Here is a 19,426-nt window from a genome sequence, read left to right as displayed (position 1 = left end):
CAATCTCCACAAGTCACTGCACTGTAAATTGGAAACACCTTCTTCACTTGACCATTGAACTTTCCCTTCTTCAGAACAATCCTCTAAAGGAGATCATCTCTTATAGTGCAATATTCAAGGTACACATTAAACAGGGAAAAAAGCAAGAGTCATTGTGCAGTGGTTGATCTGTAGAGCCAATTCTCTCACATTACATGAACTCTACTAATGTGTAATTTAATTTTTGTAGAAGCCCTTCTCATGGTGCATAGTTAAGGTAAAAATCATTTACTACAGTTCATTATCAGTAAGAATAAAACACTTAAGAACAAAACACTTGTTTTGTTTATCTTCAATTGAACTTTGAGTAGCACCAGCTTCCTCCTCTTTGGAATAAAAAATGTTACATTGGGTGGGGAGGTAATAGGCCCTCCCTTATGCCTTGAATTCCCCTCTTGCCATCAGCATAAATGTATATCCAACTACAGTCACAGTGCAAGCTTCCAAAAGCAATTCCTTTTGCAGAGCACTCCAGCCAAAGCAAGGTTTCCTCCTATCCTCTCTCCTCTCCATGCAGGAATGGCCACCTTTGGCAGTATCCTGTGCTCCTCCAGCCACGTTACCATTTCACAGCAAGCTAATAGGAGCAAGAGGAGGCTAACTGCCTGGAATAAGAGGATAAAGGTAATGGAGCAGAAACAGAATAGGAAATATGAGACATTTTAATGCTGTTGTAACTGCCTGCTTCTAGCAATTTTTGGCCCCGTGATTGTCTCATCTAAGATTCAGACTTTTCTGACTTAACCAAGCTGCATAACCCTGCACAAGGTGTTCGTGTTCCCATCCCTCTGGGGAGCACTGTGCTCTTTCTGAGAAAGACAAAGATAACCTTATGTCAGTGTGACAGAAACCTGGGGACTCAGCTGCAGTTAGCCAAAACCCCAGGTGAGATTAGGTTGAGTTTGAACCTCAAAGCAAGGGTAAATCTGAATTTGTATCCTCAGCTTATAGTGAAGCTCAATGCAGGCATCCAAAAATCAATGCACTAAAGCTAAAAGCTTAGTATGGAGTCCCCCAACCTGATTGCTCCTGATTTTTTTCTCTTTTTTCTTTGACTCTGAGCCGTACTTTTCAATCAGTAACACACTGGTGTCACAGAGGGCTGTACATTCTCACAAACAACCCTGAGGACACTCATTAACCTGAGGAATTCATTTTAGATCTTGTCCATTATGCAAATGAGAGGTACAATTTGTTCTCATTTTCTGTGTAGCATTATTGATTTACGTAACTCCAGGTTAGTCTTGACAACATACTTTTTAATCAGGAGAAGAAAACAAAATGAGGCCTCTGAGTTCAAATAAAAAGGAAAACTGAACCATAGCTTTTAATAAATTTAAAAAAGTAGGTGAAATTGCAGCAAAAGTGAGGTATGAAAATTATATTGATCATACAATAACTATTTGATGCCAATCAATGAAGTAAATTGCCTGGAATGGATGACAAAATATTTATCATCCTAGGATTGATTACATAAGCAAAATATACTTATTTTGATATACCAAAAATGGATTGTTCCTTGGGGATTTGATTCAATGACAGACTTCTAAATACTCCAAACTCTATGCTTTCTAAAACCTGCAGGAGCTGACCCTACCCAACAAAGTAGCTCTGAGCAGCCTGCTCACAGATCTCAGAGCCAGGTGTGGCTTTGGTGCCGCAGGGCAGAGGGAGTGAGATCTGCAGCCACCCCATCACACAATCCTTTGGGACAGCTCCAGGCCCTGCACATACCCTGGTACTCACCATGCTACTTCCCAGTTCTTATCCCATTTCCTTCAGATAACATGAGTAACAAGCTGAGTAACTTGCTAAAAAACACATATATAAAATCAGTTTTCCTTGCAACTCGTGGAAAAGCTCACAGCGAGCCAAGAGCAAAGATAAATCATTTAAATGGAGACACCGATCGATGCAGTGATCGTAAACCTGCGGCACAAATGCCGGCATCTGAGCATGGCGCTTCATCAGGGGCATGCAGGCACAGCCTGGGACTGCTCCTTGCTGCTGCCCAAATAGCAGGCAGGCAGGGACAGGAGGCAGACCAGACAATGTGGACAGGGCAAGAAGGAAGAACCCTTGAACATGAAAGTATTGAGGAGCAGCTCAATGAGAGGACGGGATTCGAGACTTGCAAGAAGCGCGGTTTTCCTCCTCTGAACACAAAAAGCACGTTCAAGCTCCTCTTTGAATTTTGTGTCCTCACAGAAATGCAGTTCACAAAAGTGTCCTTTGTATGAGTGATTACACAGGTGTTACTCTACATTCTCATCAGGATTTTTCACACTACCTATTAAGCACAGAATGTCCAGGATCACAGTGACTGTGAGCTTTCCTTAGGGACTAGATAGAAAAATAGGAAAATAAGTTAAGACCACCTGCCAAAACAGACAAAAAGTCACCCACAAGCAAGAGCCTCAAAGGATTTTGTATATTTTTCCTACAAGGTATGACCTCCCCAAAAATACTCTTGCTTTTTTCCCTTTCAATAAAGAGTGGGTTTTGATTTTTTTTCATGGAGTATTTAGGAATCTTGCTGCAGCTATTAGAGATTCAATTTCAGAGATTTAAACAGGAAAATACAAAAGCCTATTGGGGAACTATATGAAATAAGAAATAATCTGTACTCATATAAACTCTAATATCCTCCTGAGTCCAGGTTACAGTTGCATTTCAAGGCTCCTTTTTACTCCCTATTAGCTTTCCTGCTCTGCCTGACAAAGAAGGGCACTAGAATGGCTAAATATGGGAATGTTGCACTTTTGTGGTTATGCACCTGTGGTTTAAATAAAATTTCACAATAAGATAAGCAATGGAAAAGACCTGAGGCACTGTGAAATATCCATCTTTGGAGATATTCAGAATTTGACTGGAAAATGAATCAGGTGACCTCCAGAGACTCTTTCATCATAAATTATTCTGTGGTTCTATGAACTTTGGGTTTTTGCAATCTAATAAAACAGTTGATTGAAGGGTTTGTATTTGACTGTAGCTTTGAACAATTACATTTTAAACCAAGCAAACCTGACTGTGACCAACCACAGTGAACCAGGAGCACCTCTGGGACAGCTGAAGACAGCAGCCCCTTCACCAGCAAAAGAGCTGCCACCACCAAGAGGAGCTGTGCCCAGACACCCAAAGCTGCCACCTGCTCTCCTCCTGCCTGTTTCAGGTTGAAACATCTCCTTAAGCATACATTTTCACCAGAACAATATAAAAATATTATATTCCTCTTCAGCACAGCTTTTGAAATGCATAAATTGCTTTTTAACTCATTGGGGTTCTGAAATGCTTTTCAAAGCATTTTTTGTATAATGTCAGTGGGAGTTCACTGAAGCTATCAGTCTAACAGTTCCTTTCAAGAGGGTTCATATGTGAAGTGGTTGCTGGATCAGTTGGGTACGAGCATGGCAGCCCAGAAGGATGACAGGCAAAAGCTGCTACACACCCATCTGCCCTCCATGTGTGCCTCCATCCTGGCTGGCACCGAGCCCTGTGTGTCACTGGGGCTGATCCCCAGCAACGATGCCAGAAAACAGCATCCAGAGAGGGGGAAAGGGCCAAGCTCATGGAGCCCTGTGTGTCACTGGGGCTGATCTCCAGCAGCCATCCCACACAGCACCATCCAGACAGGGGGAAAAGGGCCAAGCACACAGAGCCCTTCCCTTTGGCAGCATCCCCAGAAATGTTTTCCTGACGTTTCATGCACTGAGATGCTGGCGGGTTTGCAAGTGACAGATACTGAAGGACTCACCATTGTGACACAGTGCAATAGCAAGAAGCTGGACTAATAGGCTCCTAAGCACCATCTGATTGCTTTGGCTACCAGAGTTAGCTCCATGGACCACAAGTTTTAAGAATGCAAATTTCAGCTACTCAAAATGTGCGTGACACACTATTTAAAATAAATTAATTAAAAAACAAACTCCCTGAAACCAAGGCTTTCCTAGAATGATGAAAGGGATGAAGGCAGTTTTTGCAGAAGATGAGTGCCTAGCTCTTGAGCATTTTGCTTGTCAATGATGTCAGAAATACTGCTTGCCTATGTTGAAGGTACAGTGTTCTCTAACATGTAAATCTCCTATCACAAGATTCTTACTGGAGAAAGCTATTCAATCACAGCAACAATCTGCTCATGTTTAAAAAAGGGAGCTGAAAGTTCAAAAATAGTTATAAGGTACGTCAAACACAGCCGATGCATTAACCAGCCACTTGCCTTACTCTCCTGAGGGCTGTGAAATATTCAGTTTTACTGCAGGAAAAAAGGAGACTAGCAATACGATTTTTTTCATCTGTCTGTGCTTTCTGCCTGGGATTTAATCCTGCATATAGATACACAATATTATTCCCACCCAAGCTATCTGTTTTGCATCACAAAATGAACCATTCCCCATTTGAAGGGGCTGTCAGTTATCCGTGTTTTGTTAAGCATAAAGCAATACTTGCTATTCCAAATCCCACACTGACAGTCACTTCTTAGGAATCTGAATAAAGTCACTTGAATTATTTAGAATAGTGAATAGACTGCATTATTCCATTGTTCTATTTCTACAATTAAATCAAGATAACAATAAACTTTCAGTTAAGTACATGCCAATGTTTGACCCTGATTGAGATTGAGGTAGATTCAACTCATGCTTCTTTGAGGAATAAATCATGATACTCCAAAAAAATAGAGGTGAAAAACAGGGTATTCTGATAATCATTTTAGGAACAATGGCTGAGATACTCCAAGCAGATGGGACATGTATAAGCAAAATGTAAAACCTAGTTAAGGCACAGTTTTATTGGTATAGACCTGCTGGAGGACACATCTCTTGGATAAAACTGACTATGAACACTAATAACTGCTGCTTACATAGCCTAAAACTAATGTGTTTCCAGAAAGCAATTCAGTTGGCTGATAGATATACTGGGTTTTTTAATAAGGTGTTTACCTTTTTCATTCAGAATTTAGGAGGCACAAGATATTCCCGTATTCTTCTTCAGCATATTTTCTTGTTAAATTTTTCATTTCCCCAAAAGCATGGCCAACCCACAGCACTGTGGCTGCTATACGTGTGCTCCAAGTAATCATTTATGAGGTAGTTTTTTTCCTCAGGCCTTTGAATCTTATTCTTTAGAAACACAATATATTGCATTTTTTCAGAGGAAAACATTTCCTAGAGATGTCTTCCCCACCATAAACATTAATAGAATTAGTAGTTCAATATAAAGAGATTAAACAAGCTGGAATAATGTCTATTCCAGCCCAGAGATGCAGAGTAACAAGGGCTGAAGAGAAAGCATGGTATTAGAAAACAAAGCTTTAAAGCTTCTTCATCATAAATCGAGTTTATGTTTAAAAGTAATAATACTGAGAACAAGAAGGCTGCCTACAACCTGTGGTCTATGAAATTGTCAATACTTGAGTCACATTTATTTCTAATGCCCTTTTTTTTTAAAGCAAGAAACAGTTCTGTTTTATGTGTTATCATCAAAGATGAGGAAAATTTGTAACATAACTGTCTCAAAAGCAAGAATACAGATTTCAAAACCAAACATGGCACCTGAAGTCAAATTTGATGAGAAACTTCTCATTAATGGCTTTGACATATTCAGAGGATTACACTGATCTACCTGAAGTTTGCTGAAGCCAGTTCCATGAAGTAATTTAACTTACAATTGTCCCAAAGCTATTGTGGATGATGTTACAGCAAAGATCTACAGAAATACCAAACTATCCAAAAGTTGTTAAACTGTCAGATTTTATCATAAATACACCCATTGGACCATCATCTTTAAACACATTTTGAAAGTACCCCTGAAAGAAAAAACTGTATTCAGTCATGTCAGTAACTATGCTCAGTAACAAAGATTACTGGGGTAGCAACGAGGCTACTCAGGGGATAATAGCAGTGCTGGAATGAAAAGAAATTCCAGATAAACAGAGGAAGCAAGTCAGCTCTCTTCTCCAAGCCACCTTTCCTAACACACCCATAAATAACAAACCTTCACAAACATAAGCAACATCTTGTCACAGAAAAGCATGACAATGTTTATACAATTTTTCCACAGAGAAAACATGACAGAACAAACTATATGTAACAGATTAGTCACATTACTACATGTTCTCAGGGAGAATACTCTAAGCAACTGGTAGAACTAGAAGGAACAGTCCAGGTTCAACACTTAGCTAACAAAATAGAGTCTCGTGATTTTTACAACATCATTTTCCTGAATGGAAAAGAAAAAAATCGGTTTTAGAAAAAAATAATGAATAAAGAGGATCTATAGAGAATGTAAGTAAATATAGCACAATGACAACCAAGAGAAGTAGATCTTTACCACCAGGGAGTTGAGGAGGAAGCTGAGTGGCAATGAATACCAAATTTCTATAACTTACCTCAGAGTTACAGAGTTAAAAATAAACTCTACCAGTCCAGAAGACTGCAGTGTGTCCTGTGTTATTAGTTTTTGTACACAAGTGTGACAGTTGGGAGACTACGCCAATGTCAAGTCCTCAATTCCACAATTTCATTTGACTTGGAAAATAATCTTTACTATGGACTGAAGCATTCATTCTCCAATTGTAGCTTGACACTTAGAGAAAGACCACATCTGGAAAACCCTGACAGAGAGATCAGTGCCCACAGTTACTGAATGGCTTAACCCCAGGAAAATAATGAATTTACTACCAGGAAAGGATTAGTTTTTCAGTGAGTTTCTTTTTGTTGAAGTAAGAGTCTGGAACTCCTGCTGCATATGCAGTAATATAAAAATTGCAGTTTCTCTCCCTGCCATTCCAAACCAAATGTCAAGACTCAGTTTTAAAGATAATTCCCTTTGAGCTAAGGAGTTTGTTTTGCCTCTAAAAGCAAAAGCCCAGAGAAAAGAAATGGGGAGAGACCAGACCCAAAAAGTAGCTTTTGGGCAACCTGCAGCTCTCTTGAGAGGGCAGAGAGCAAAGCCAGTGCTCAGCAGAAGTCAGGACATCACAACGAAGTAGGCAGGCGTGGCCACTGAGGTATCTATCCCTGGTGCAAGGAAACCCAGAGTCCAAAGCCAAGAAAGGGAGAGCAGGCAGGAAAAGCTGGTCTGACCATGCACAGCACTTTCCAGACTGGGAGCGTTGACTGGCAGCACGCGCTCCAGTTGTTTTCCAGACAGCAGCATGGCTGCTCTTGTAAACGACATTCTTACACTTAGATTTTGGAAGAACTGCCTCATGAGGCACTTGCAGAAGGAAGAAGTTGTCTGAAACTCATTTTGACTTGAGCTTTCAACATCTCTCTACGAGTATCTGGTTTCAAGTAAAATGAACATTTACCTTAATGTTCTCCATTCTCCTCAATGCAAACTGTGTCCCTCTTGGTGTCTCCCAAGGAGACGGGGGTTGTAAAAACAATTTGGTTTGTTGAATTGGTTAGCCAAAGCAGGAGGTATTGTATAGCATTTTAGCATGATCTTACTTTCTTCTTTTCAGATGAGGTTAAAAATGATGCGCTTATGCTCTTGGAGTATTTCACACTCCCATTTGAAAATATATGCAAATCAAGCTTCAGAGTCTGGAGTGGCCAGTCCAAGTGTTTTATCAATTTCAAAAGTTGATGCTCTGTGCTTTCCCACATATTAAGTAAATCTTTCTATATATCCCTTATAAAAATTTAAGCTTATGCTCTTGAAATGTACAAGTGCTAAGAAAAGAGGGGACACCTACAGGATGAAAAATTATTAGAGCCATAAGAGTTCAAGCAATCCTTGTTCTATCTTGGCTTTTTCAATTATGCCAGGTTTGGGAGGAAGGGATTCATCCATTCCTCCAGCAGTCTATTCTGCATCTAAGGCAGACACAGCAAGTCATCAATAACAAGAGGAAGAGATTTTATATCTACAAAACATATGCTGATAGACTTGGAAAAGAACTATTTTTGCTTAATATTTAACCTCCTATGCAACCATGTACTGCTTACAAAAAAATGTCCCAACCTTATTATCAGGGCTGTACAAACATGAAAAGGCTGATCAAGTCCATTGCACAGCCCAGCTTGGATGTTTATTGTAAAAATTACAGCAATAATTATAAAAATACATATCTAATAACCGCCTTTTCCCCTTACCCTAATTTATGATGTGCAGTTTCCCAGGCAACAGACTAGTCCAGGGAGTCTGTAGACCTCTGAAATTTTTTCATTCAAAATATGAACCATTGTTAACTGAATCTATGTCAGCTTACACAGGTTTGCTTTTCTTAGCCACCTGGTGTGCACTGCTCACAAGTAATCTCTCTATATGCTGCAATGGACACTTTATGTGTTCAAACCCAGCATAATAATTCGATTTTCAAAGACAGTAGAAGACTTTTTCTGGTTTAAAAAAGATATAAAAATGGGTACACACAGGTTTGTGATCCCCCCATCATTCCCTATTTCCCCACTGCTTTCCTAAGCATGCACAGAAAAGAACTTTCACAAACCCCAGATTCGGCATCAGTTTTTTGACCAAATTGTGTAATATCTTCTGTCCTGTAATGTCAAAACCAACCCATTACACTAGTAAAAGAAAAACAGTCAACAAAATGGGTATTTCTGCCTTCAGAACCTCTATAAGCCTATCCCTAAACATCACAAATATGCTGAAGAAGCACATTTAATTAAGAACACAAAATGTCCAAAAGGAAAACATACCAATTCTGTTAATTGTGCCGTCATTCCTGTAAAACATACCTGAGGAGAAAGCAGTCTGTGACCTGTAAACATATGCACAAATGTGTCTCTACTTCCAAGCTGTCCTTTGTGGAGAGTCTGAGATGATGAACTAGGTCTACAGTGAGAAGTTTCACTGCTATATGCCTGTTCCTCAGCTGAGCTAAATGTACATCATAAAGTAAGAAGCTATGTAAGAGCCAGTTATGTCTTCCTATTTTGGGATTTTTTTTTTAAACTCAGAACTTACGCAAACTATGTCACTTAAAGCCTAATGCATGTCATAATCTGTTTTTTCTTACATTGGTCATGTATCTTCTTCACAGCCTTGCCAACAAGGCAGCACAAGAACCAGCGCGTCAGGGACTCCTCACAGCAGTGAAATTCCCATTTGGCTCCGTAGGATGCTGTCTGTCTCCATGCACTACACAGATGGAAGACAAGTTCACAAATTGAAGACAACTTACCAAGATCGAAGAGTTCAACCAAACACTAAACATGGATTTCTCTTACACATCAGTCACACATGCAGCCACTGACGTCTCTATGGAAAACTGTCAGATATAGTGCCTATTTAAAAATATTTACAATAAAACAGAAATCCAGGAAAAGACAATATTAAACAGGTGGGGTTTTTTGCTGATTTGCTCTGTTTGCTATCATAAAAATAAGGGGATTTATTTTTACTGTTTTTTTTTCCTCCAGGTTATTATAAATATAGGATAAAGTCTGATACCTGGGGCCATATTTTCATTCACCATCACCATCCCAGTGCAAAACCTTTAAATCTTGCCTGAAAATATATTAAGATTCCTGGACCTAAAATAATCTGTGGGAATACTTTGTGCATCTCAAGATAAGACTGTATGGTTTCACGGGGTGTAAGTTAGAGCACTACTGATTTATTTTTTACATAACATCTCTGACCAACATCTAGCTCTTGTTCTACTTGTTTCCTAGCTATGCAAGAAAAAGAGAATGAAAATTTTCCCATCTTACCAGCTTCCCCTCAAAGTCAATAACTTGATGTCTATACTGCAGGAGCCTTGTTTAGAAAGCAGGTATCATAGGGACATTGTCACTTTTTAGAAGTTTCTCCTCAACCTAACTGAAAAGCCCCTGTGAGAGAGGTTTTTAAAGCAAGGTAACGGGTATAACTTTTTTATGTATAGAAAGAGACCAGTAATAAAAGGCAAGAAAGTACTTCCCTCACTCCTTTTATACTAAGCAATGGATTTTCCCCATTGTAATAGACACCTAAAAGCAATGGTTGCCAAGGAGTTAAAGGTACAAGAGCAATTAACTGTTCAAATCAGAAGTGTTAGCACACCAAAATGGAAAGAGTTCAAACTTCTGCCGTGCATCCTTTGTTTCTACTGCTACAGAGTTCCAGCTTTCCCACTTCTTTTCTTTTCTCACTTTTAGATTTTCACAGCTGAGAATTATAGAAAGACAATATGTTTTCCAACAGCCATTTTAATTTTAGGAACATCTACTTGGTAACTGAATTTTAAACTCAAATTATGATATGAATTCAACTTTATTGTCAAGAGGCATTTCACAAAAGAGAAAACACAAAAGGATTTGTGGATGAGCTCTTAATTCTGATAATGACTTCTTTTGGATTGCCAGGTAGCCCAGGAGTATAAAGCAATGTTGATGTGAAAGGAGAGGTAATTCTACCTTCAAGAGTATAAATGCATATAATATATAATAACTCTCTACAAAAGTAGGAAATGCTGACAAATACTAACCTTGGAGAAAAGGGCATAAAAGATGTGCAAAAGCAAAGCTTTTGGGAGCTAATACAGGAATGGGAAGAGGCAATCTTGGAAGGCCACTGGGTTTAAAGAGCTAATTACAAAGAATGTCAATCAAAAAACAGTTTATGCAGTCAGAAGATCTCAGTGGCCATAGTCTACTGATCCGGGAATTGGAGGAAATTAATCCATGGGAAGCATGAAGCAAAACCATGCTATGAGCTGCTTAACTGCCAAGTATACAAAAGCTCTCAATAGCCACAAAATTCAAAATTTAGCAATTATTTCTCTTTCCTTCCTATTTGCTGGGGTCATGGGAAGGAGTCTGAGTCCCTCAGCCATCCTCCAAGGAGGAAGTTAACAGCCTCATTTATTATGAGGGGCACTCTTTTAAGTGCTATTGAGATCAGTGTAACTTTCTGCAGGGTGTGAGATCATGCTAACAGCGGCCACCTCACTGTGACCCTGAGCTGTTAATGCACTACTCTTGTTTCAGCATGTTCACGCCCCTTGAACAAATGCTAACATGGCAAATGCCATCATGATTGCTCAGTGCACTCAGAGCAACTTCTTAGGCACCCATGTCCTGGGAATTTGGCAGGCAGGGAGGCAATCTGGTGTTTATACTACATGGCACATGTATGAAACACTTCTCCACTGGTGATGAAGCTAGCAAAGAAGGTCCCAGCTGTTAAGCAAACAAGTATCAGCTGTCATATTCATCAACCCCCTGAATGTGTCTGCAACCTCCTTGGATGAACATCCTTGTGCACCTTCCCCAGGTGCCCCCAAACCCCAGCAGCCTCTCTGAGACGTGACTTCATGACTGCACACTTTGTCCCCTCATTCTGTTCAGCAGCTGACCATTCTTCTTCAGGGAAATAATGCTGATGGAACAAGGTAGAGGAACCACAGAAAATGGTTTCATGATTTCAAGATGAGTACAGATACAAAAGCCACTGCAGCAGGGATGATCCTGACCTCATCACCACGGCTCTGCAATCTGTCAGCCCAAAACTGCTTCTGCTTCCCATCCACTCAGCACAGACCGCGTGGTGTCTGCTTTCTCTGCTCACTCACTTCAGCAGTATAATGATGCAAACTGTAGGTCGCATCTGACTGTGAGAAATAAAGGTTCTATCCATAAATAATGAAGACATTTTTCCTTACTGATTCATGTTTCTGTTTAATTCTTCTGATTTAAAAAAGAAAACAAATTTTACAAATTCCTTTGAAAATTCTCTGAATTGTATGTTTATAGTTGTAATTTCAATTTAGGATCCTAAAAAAATACTGATTGAGCTATTTGGGTCCTAAACATATCTCTGAAAACTATCAGAGTGGCAATATATATCGGACAAGTATACAGAATATTTCTGATTAAAACCAGAATATTAGAACACTAGGAATTACTTGCCATTTTGGTCAGTAGCTGTGGGGCCCTCTGCAGTTTTACAAGTCATAGACAATTTAGTTGCTGTCTCCAACTCTCACCCAAATTTCTGTTTTATTGACCAACATTAAGCAAAAATATTACAACAGGACTTCTGAGACAAAGCCCAATGTTAAGGCAAGGTGTATAAGGCCAAAAGGCAGAGAAAAGAATGATAGAGCAGAGAACTGAACTTGGCTCTTCCATGTCCTAAGAATTAGATGTAGTCACTTATCAGAGGTCTGTGAAGAAAGCACTGTAGCTCCAAGCCAGTAAATGAGATACCTCCACTATGGTAATGTGAATCAAACTCCCACATCTTTCCAAATAAGTGCACTGCTGGGACATAACACAGGTTCATTTCCTCCATTTTTTATGGAAGCAGATAGGAAAGGTTAAAATTCAATTTCACAGCAAGGCAGAGAGAAAGAATTTTTTTACCTTGAAGATTTTTAATAAGAAAACAGTTTCATCTATTTTCAATAATCAGCATTGCTGAAGCTAATTCACAATAAGGAAATAAAAGTCGCTAACTTTCCCAAGGCCACTTGGCTTTCTTCACACAAACAAGCATCCTGAAATACAGGGTAATCTGAATTTTGAATTTGCAGTTCACTTACTCTCAGTTGGTTATGCTGTTCATACAACCACTTCTATACATTTCACTGATGATGCATTGTGTTGCTCTAAGCTGGCATATTATCAGGTAAGCTGAAGGGCACCTTCACTCTTCTTCACAGATTCCTTTTGCCCCTCCAAACATTATCTCTGCTCCCCTGGCTCCCTAGTCTTTGTCTTACCCTTCCAAAATGTTCACTTTTTGTAGAGTGTGCAAGGCAAAAATAATGAGCTACATCCTGCTAGGAGTCTTGGTGTCCCAGCCCTGCCAGCCGCTCCTGGCTCTGCTCACACCCGCTCTGCTCTCCCTGCCGCTCCTGAGATCCAGTGAGTCACTGCTGGGAAACACAGCCTCTTCCTCTAGCACCAGCTGCTCCCAAACCCAACAACGAACTGGAAATAATATTATTTCTCTTTCATAGGATAGAACACTATCTCCTGGCCAATCCCACTGGCTTGTTTGGTTTTTTTCCTCCCATTTTTCTTAAGGCTTCAACTATGTCATTCCCTCTCCCTCACCCTTGAAAACTGAAAAACACAATTAAACATCATTGTCAACTACCAGCAAGAAAAAGATCACTTTTAAAGTTTCAACATGCAAATTTTATAGTTCGGGTAAACTAAAACAAAGAATCCCAACAACCTCATCACTTTCTCCTAAATCTACATATTTTCATGGATTTCGTATTTTCTACATACCTTCAAAATTTATATTATGTTCTCTATGTTATGGTAGAAATAATTGCCTCTCCACTGACAACTTGTCAGGTTTCAGGATGATGCAATATGAGAAGACAGAGATATTATCTTCCAGATTTATAACAGAAATACTCCTCACAGACCCTTAACTAGTGCGGTGCTATCGAGTGCCACTGCAATACACAATGATAGTAAAAGTTATGTTATCTGAGGTAAAAGACTCCCTGCACACACCTGAATACTCTCCTAATAACTTTTAAAGTTATCCATAGCATAAAAAAAGTATAAAAAATAGCTTATTTTCACAGTGGTCTTTTCTGTTTTACATATGAGTCTCCAGCTTCTTTCATCAGTTTTTTTACTGTTTTGGTTTGTTTTTCTTCTTTTTTTCCACTGTCTGTCTCCACCCTTGCTCTTTATCAAGATTTCTCTATGAACCTTTCACCATGATGATATCAATTACATAAGCAGGCTACTGAAAAGGGAAAGATTAAAAAAAAATAAGTGTGTGTGTGTGTATTTGTATGTACACATGTACCTATGTATGTGATAGCACCTAAGGCAGGCTTCTAATTGTGAATGTGTAAGCAGAGTATTCACCAAGTTCCCAGATGCCTTTTGTAAAGAACTGATTAAGTTCTGAATATTAAGAATTAGAACTAAATGTACACAACTCATGTTTCCTACATGAAATATTCTGTTTATCTCAGAGGGACCTATTTCTTTTCAAAGGATAAGGAGCCAGTAAGAAAATGCACAGATAAAAGCAAATTAAAAGAAACTTTCAGCTCATAATTAGAGGCGTGACGTATTCTTTTTGGATTTGATACACACAGAGAAACCCCTGAGATACTTTTCACACCCAGCTGCATAAGAGGAATAGCCAGAGGTCTGAGGATGAGCAGCCAGCAAGTAAAGCAAAGCATGAGCAGGGCCATCTCCCCCAGCGTCACAGCACTGCTCCAGGGCAGGATGCTTCAGGGGCTGGCCTGGCAGCAGCCCCCATGTGAATTGAGCTGCTGGCAGAGCCCAGCAGAGGGGCTGCCCTGCCCAGCCAGGCCCCCAGCTCTTTGCTGAGGGGGTGTGCAGCTGCCCAGGCACTGACCTGGCAAGGTGCCACCAGCCCAGTGCACCCAAGGGACGGCAGTGCTTGTCACAGAGCCTCTGCTGCTGCATGGGACACAGCATTTCTCCCATGGAAGTGCCTGCTGGAGACAGTGACACCAAGCTGGCCATGGCACAGAGTGGGGGCTGCCACAGGAAGGCAAACTTCACAAAATTCAGAGCCTGTTACCAGCAGCAGAAACCATTCCAATTCCATGGCTAGTTAGATCATAAATGCCACAGGAGGTTAATCCCTGCTTCCAGAAGACCGAGAAATGAGTGCAAAGTGATTAGGCAATAATCACAGCAAATTTCTAAAATAATGTCATGAAACAGACATGCTGGAGACAAACCTAGAACCAGTGCCCAGTTTAAAAGCACACAGTACAGCACAGGGGACATGAACAATACAGGGCTGGCAACACTGCTCAGGGAATGTGCTACAAACCTTAAAACCCCAGCTAAGCCTCAGAAGAAGTTGAATGTACATTTTTAATGCTAGAAATTATATAAAACCAACCTGGCTTTATTTCAGTTACTGAGGCAAAGACCATGTAGCTGATCAAGTGAGGATTGTTCCTCCTGAGCCAGACAATTTAAGGGATTGAGCACACAGGTCCAAGACAATGTAGAAGAATTCAAGTGACTGACTAACAAACTGGAATTTGAACACCTTTTCCTGTTTACCCACAAAGTAGCAGGAAGGCAGAGCTGATAGAGTACACCAGAAAAATGTAAATAAATAAATCAGATTTTTCTCATAAAAATACCCTATCATTAAATACCAAAACCCTTTCTAAAACAAGATCAATTCTCTTATATCTCAGAATTCTAATAATTACTAGGTTAAAATGAAAACCTTAAAGTGTATCAACCAAACTTTTTCACACTTATTAAATAAATGCAAAGACAACACCTTCTGTTTGGCAAATGCCCATCCCATTGTTGCCAGATTAACGTAGAATATTGAGAACAAATATGTATGTCTCATCTTTTGCTTTTTTCCTAAGTGCCTGGCCCTGATCTCTGCTAGAGAGACAGATTTGTTCTGAAAAAGTATTGTCTCAAGAAAGACAGTTGGAAGACATTTCTAGAAGCTTCCAGCCTCAGTGTCGACTAAACACAAGTCCAAAAACCTTCTAATGATGAAGAAATACACCACCATCTCTCTTAGTGCTGTACACCCTCCTCACAAAGAAGCCTTTCTCTAATGAAAAGATTTGCACTTGCACTGCTCACCTCCCTAATTTTCTTCATGCTTAGCCCAAGCCAGGCTCCTGTTGCTGGATCAGCACAAGCAACAAGTGGAGCCTACATGCTGAGCACAGAACACCCATGTTCTGCAGCCTCTCAGCCTGCAGGAAATCCATCACTTGGGTCAGTGCTTACAGAACCCTGCCCTTTGGCCTCTCTGCCAGGAGGAGTCAATGTAGCCCAGACTGAGCCTTGGGGGCTGCATGGTTACAGCTCTGAGCTGTGTGTGTCTACACACACAGAGCACAGCGGTGACAAAGAGGGAAACAGCCTTAACTTTCCAATCCAGCTGCACTTGCTAGGGCTTATCCTCAGCAGTAAAATGAATCTCCCATAACTCTATAGCTGTAGCAGGATGTAAAAATGGTTTCTGTCACATAACACACTTAGTGTTGGGTTTATGTGCAAGTAAGCCAAGAATGGGGTTACTCACAGGCTTATGGTTGACACTGTATGAATGCAACCACTTTCTGGACCAGCTCCCAAGTGCCTCCTTCATTATCTCCATATCTCAAAATTATGACTTCCAATTCAGACTGCTCAGTTTCTCCATGCTATTGTACTTCCTGCTATGCCAAAGAGAACCTTTTCATATTAATTTTAGCAGATGCTTTAATTTATCCTTTATACTATATTTTATTAATGCCTATTCCACTGGCATCTAGGCAGATGGCCAACTTCAAAACCAAAGTTTTATGGAGGAATTACAAGAATAGTCAGGCAAATGGGTTCTTCACAGCTGGGAAGCTGTTACAGTATGGTATATTTATAGTATATAAAAGATACTTGTGAACAGAACAGATGGTAACTTAAGAAATTACCTGAATTTGGATTTTGTCCTGAATTTCAGTAGGTCCTTGTGAGTTTGACATTCAGCAGTTTTATTCTTTCCATCTCTTTACTTTCTCTTCTAACATCACACACTCAGCTTTGCTGAAAAAATATTCTTTCATAAACTTAAAAAAAAAATCTTTCAGAAAGGTTAAGTAATAACTCGAACCTGTTAAGGAATCCAGCAGGTCAGCAGATTTTTACATTCAAAGTTATGAACAGCTGCAGTGTCTCCCACAGATGTGACACAACCCTTTATAAACACATGGCTAGCTAAGTACACAAGTGTGACAAACATATCAGCTCATCATCTCCATGTTTGTTTCATAAGCTATTTGGAAGTAGACTCTTCATTTACAACCACTTAAGTTTTGAAGTTAAGGTCTATTTGGGAAACTTTGGAAAATGAGAGAAGCTTTTAGAGCAGTTTCCTTTCCAACTGTACCAAAGAAACAGCTTACCCTTCCTTTCTGAAGTGATTAAGAGCCAAAGCCTTTGGGATGCACATCATGATTTTAGACACACACAGTATTTACAAGTTCCTTATACCAAATTATGTACTTTACACTTGCAACATCTAAGTTTATCAGCTGAATTCAAAGGACAGATTTCCAATATCCAAATGACCCATAAGACCCTCACTTCCAGTTGATTTACAAGCAAAAGAATGTTGGTATTTAAACCTGAAAGTCTGCTTCATGGCAATTAATCTATGGCCTGGTAACCATTAACTGGAGTGCTCTGTGCTGCAAGGTCTCTTTTCTTGGCACAGACACCACTGAAGATTGATAAGTTACCTGTAGCAGCATTTTCTGTATTACAGAACACAACATATACAGTCCTAAGTTCAAAATTAACTTTAAACAAGAAAAGGTTAAATTATTTAAAATTTTTTTTGGTTACACAGAAAATTTCAAGTCTATCATCTTTGGTCAATTCAGTAGTTAAACTCTACTGCTCGATATCCTAAGTGAGCCTTGGGTTCTCACACAAGCATAAATAGAGATCAGTGTTTCAGATATTGCATAACATTTGTTTGTTCTGTTATGTGTATAGTCACAATCCTTTGTATTAATAAACTAAAATAGTCATTATAAATTCTCTCCAGAGGGACCTGTGAGCCTTTTCTGTGGAGCCACAGAATCTGATTAAATGTAAGAAAATAGACTGTAGTTATCCCTTGATTCTCAGATGGCTGCACATCCAGCAGGCTTCCCTAGCAGGACAGCTCTGAACTCTTCTCATTCAGCTCTTGCTTGTTTGGATTAACAACAGATATGCTCAGCTTGTTGCATACCTCAGTCAAGTAACCTGCAAAAGGAAGCTACCATACAGATAATTGATACAAAATTAGCTTTCATTAGCCTGTTCTGGGGGTTATTTGGTCATAAAATCCAATCATGTATTAGGATTTAAAGAAAAAACTACTAGTTGTTTTGTTATATAATGACTTGAATGTACTTTTCCACAATGACAAATCATGTTTTTCTTGTACTGGGGAGCCAGGTCTGGGTTGTATGTCACAAACAGCAAGTTCTCCTTGAGATATCTACCTCCTCCCAAAAGCTTTACAAGGAGCCTATGGAGCCTTGTCTTCATAGTCTCCCAAAGTAATACATTTGCCTTCCAGTTGAATATGCATTCCACAAGAGTTGACTACACTGCACTGAATTGAATAATAAATATAACTGAATAAATAACTGAATGTTAAAGCAGCTGCATGCTTTTTCATTCCCAGAAAGTTTTCTTGACATCTATATATGTTAGGCATACGGATCATTCTGGAAACATCTTGTTTGCTGCTAAGGTAGCTAGTAAGTGTAAGCAGTCAAATTTGGTTTAAATATACAGCAGTTGAAATCTAGGTTTTAATTATGAAACATCTCATATATATTAACATGGGCAAGAATGCAAAGCAAACAAAGACATAATGTATGTGTAAGTTCAGCATTATTTAAACTCTAAATTAATTTCAGATTATTCCTTTATATCAAAGATTAGCCTTGTAAATTCTGATGTTTTTAGAATTAACCTATTCTACTTTATAGAACAGGAAATTGCTATCTGGAAAAAACTGTGAAACCATCTCAATCCTTCTGCTTCCCTGGCTCGCTTATTGAGGCTGGCTTTGGTTCTCTTAGGGGTTTTTTTAGCTTCCATGGAAAAAAATTCTACTTAGTACTAATGAAAATTTAAAAAAAATAAAAAATCCACCCAACTAACAAAAAAACCAACTCAAGAAGGAAAAAAAAGGCAATAAAAAAACCAGAACCCAAAACAAAATAAACCAGGAACAAACTCTACAGCTCTTATTTCCACTGAAATCACTTAGGTCGAAATTCAACAAAGGACTGAAGGACTTGAAAGGCAATTGCTTCAGGGCTTGTCTTTTCAATGCCTGGAGATGATGTCAAGACAGCAGGTCCCAGGATGGGCTGTGCAATGCTGTGCAGAGCAGGAGTTTGCAGCACACGGGGTTTGCGGCAGCCAGGCTATGGGAGGGAGCTGTCCAAAACAAACCAACCAACTCATCCCTGGGAAACAACAGGGTGAGCTCTTTCAACCCTTCAGCTGATCTACCCAGGACCAGAACAATAGCAACGAGCTTTTCTTCCAGGCTCTGGAGCAGTGAAAGAGCTGGGATTTTGCCTGTTACAGCACCCTGCATCCCAGCCCTGCCACAGCACGCACAGAGCTGAGCAGGGATGCAGAGACAGGCTGGGGTACCAGCCAGGAGGGGCTGTGCCTCAGCCACCACAGTGAGCAAAGCCTCCTCTGGCACGGCAGCCCCTGGAGCTCAGTGCAAGCTGCAGCTCAGCCTGCAAGCCCCACCAGGACAGGGCTGCTTGGGTTACACAGACACAATGAGCCATGGCTCAGCCACGAGAGCTCAAGGAAGCGCAGGGGTTGCAGAACAAGGAGCCCCTGGTGCCTAAAGTCAAAGTGAGAATCCTGAAAACCCCTCTGCAGCTACCTCTTTATCTCCAAGTTCAGTTCAAGGATTG

At 39.9% G+C, this 19,426-nt stretch overlaps 1 long non-coding RNA gene across 1 annotated transcript in view; it reads right to left on the bottom strand.

The window, feature by feature from the left end:
• Positions 1-19,426, bottom strand: part of LOC139594262 (uncharacterized) — a 172,925-nt gene that overhangs the window by 79,071 nt on the left and 74,428 nt on the right. Inside the window, exon 10 of the long non-coding RNA XR_011680566.1 lies at positions 9,026-9,147. This is a non-coding gene — a long non-coding RNA (uncharacterized lncRNA). The remainder of the gene's footprint in view (positions 1-9,025; positions 9,148-19,426) is intronic.

The sequence above is a fragment of the Agelaius tricolor genome, unplaced genomic scaffold (genome assembly GCF_023055355.1).
Source record: "Agelaius tricolor isolate 1412-34295 unplaced genomic scaffold, bAgeTri1.0.p SCAF_11, whole genome shotgun sequence".
In the NCBI taxonomy this organism is placed as follows: domain Eukaryota; kingdom Metazoa; phylum Chordata; class Aves; order Passeriformes; family Icteridae; genus Agelaius; species Agelaius tricolor.
Note: the sequence above shows the minus strand (reverse complement) of the source record. Positions and strands in the feature narration are given on the sequence as shown.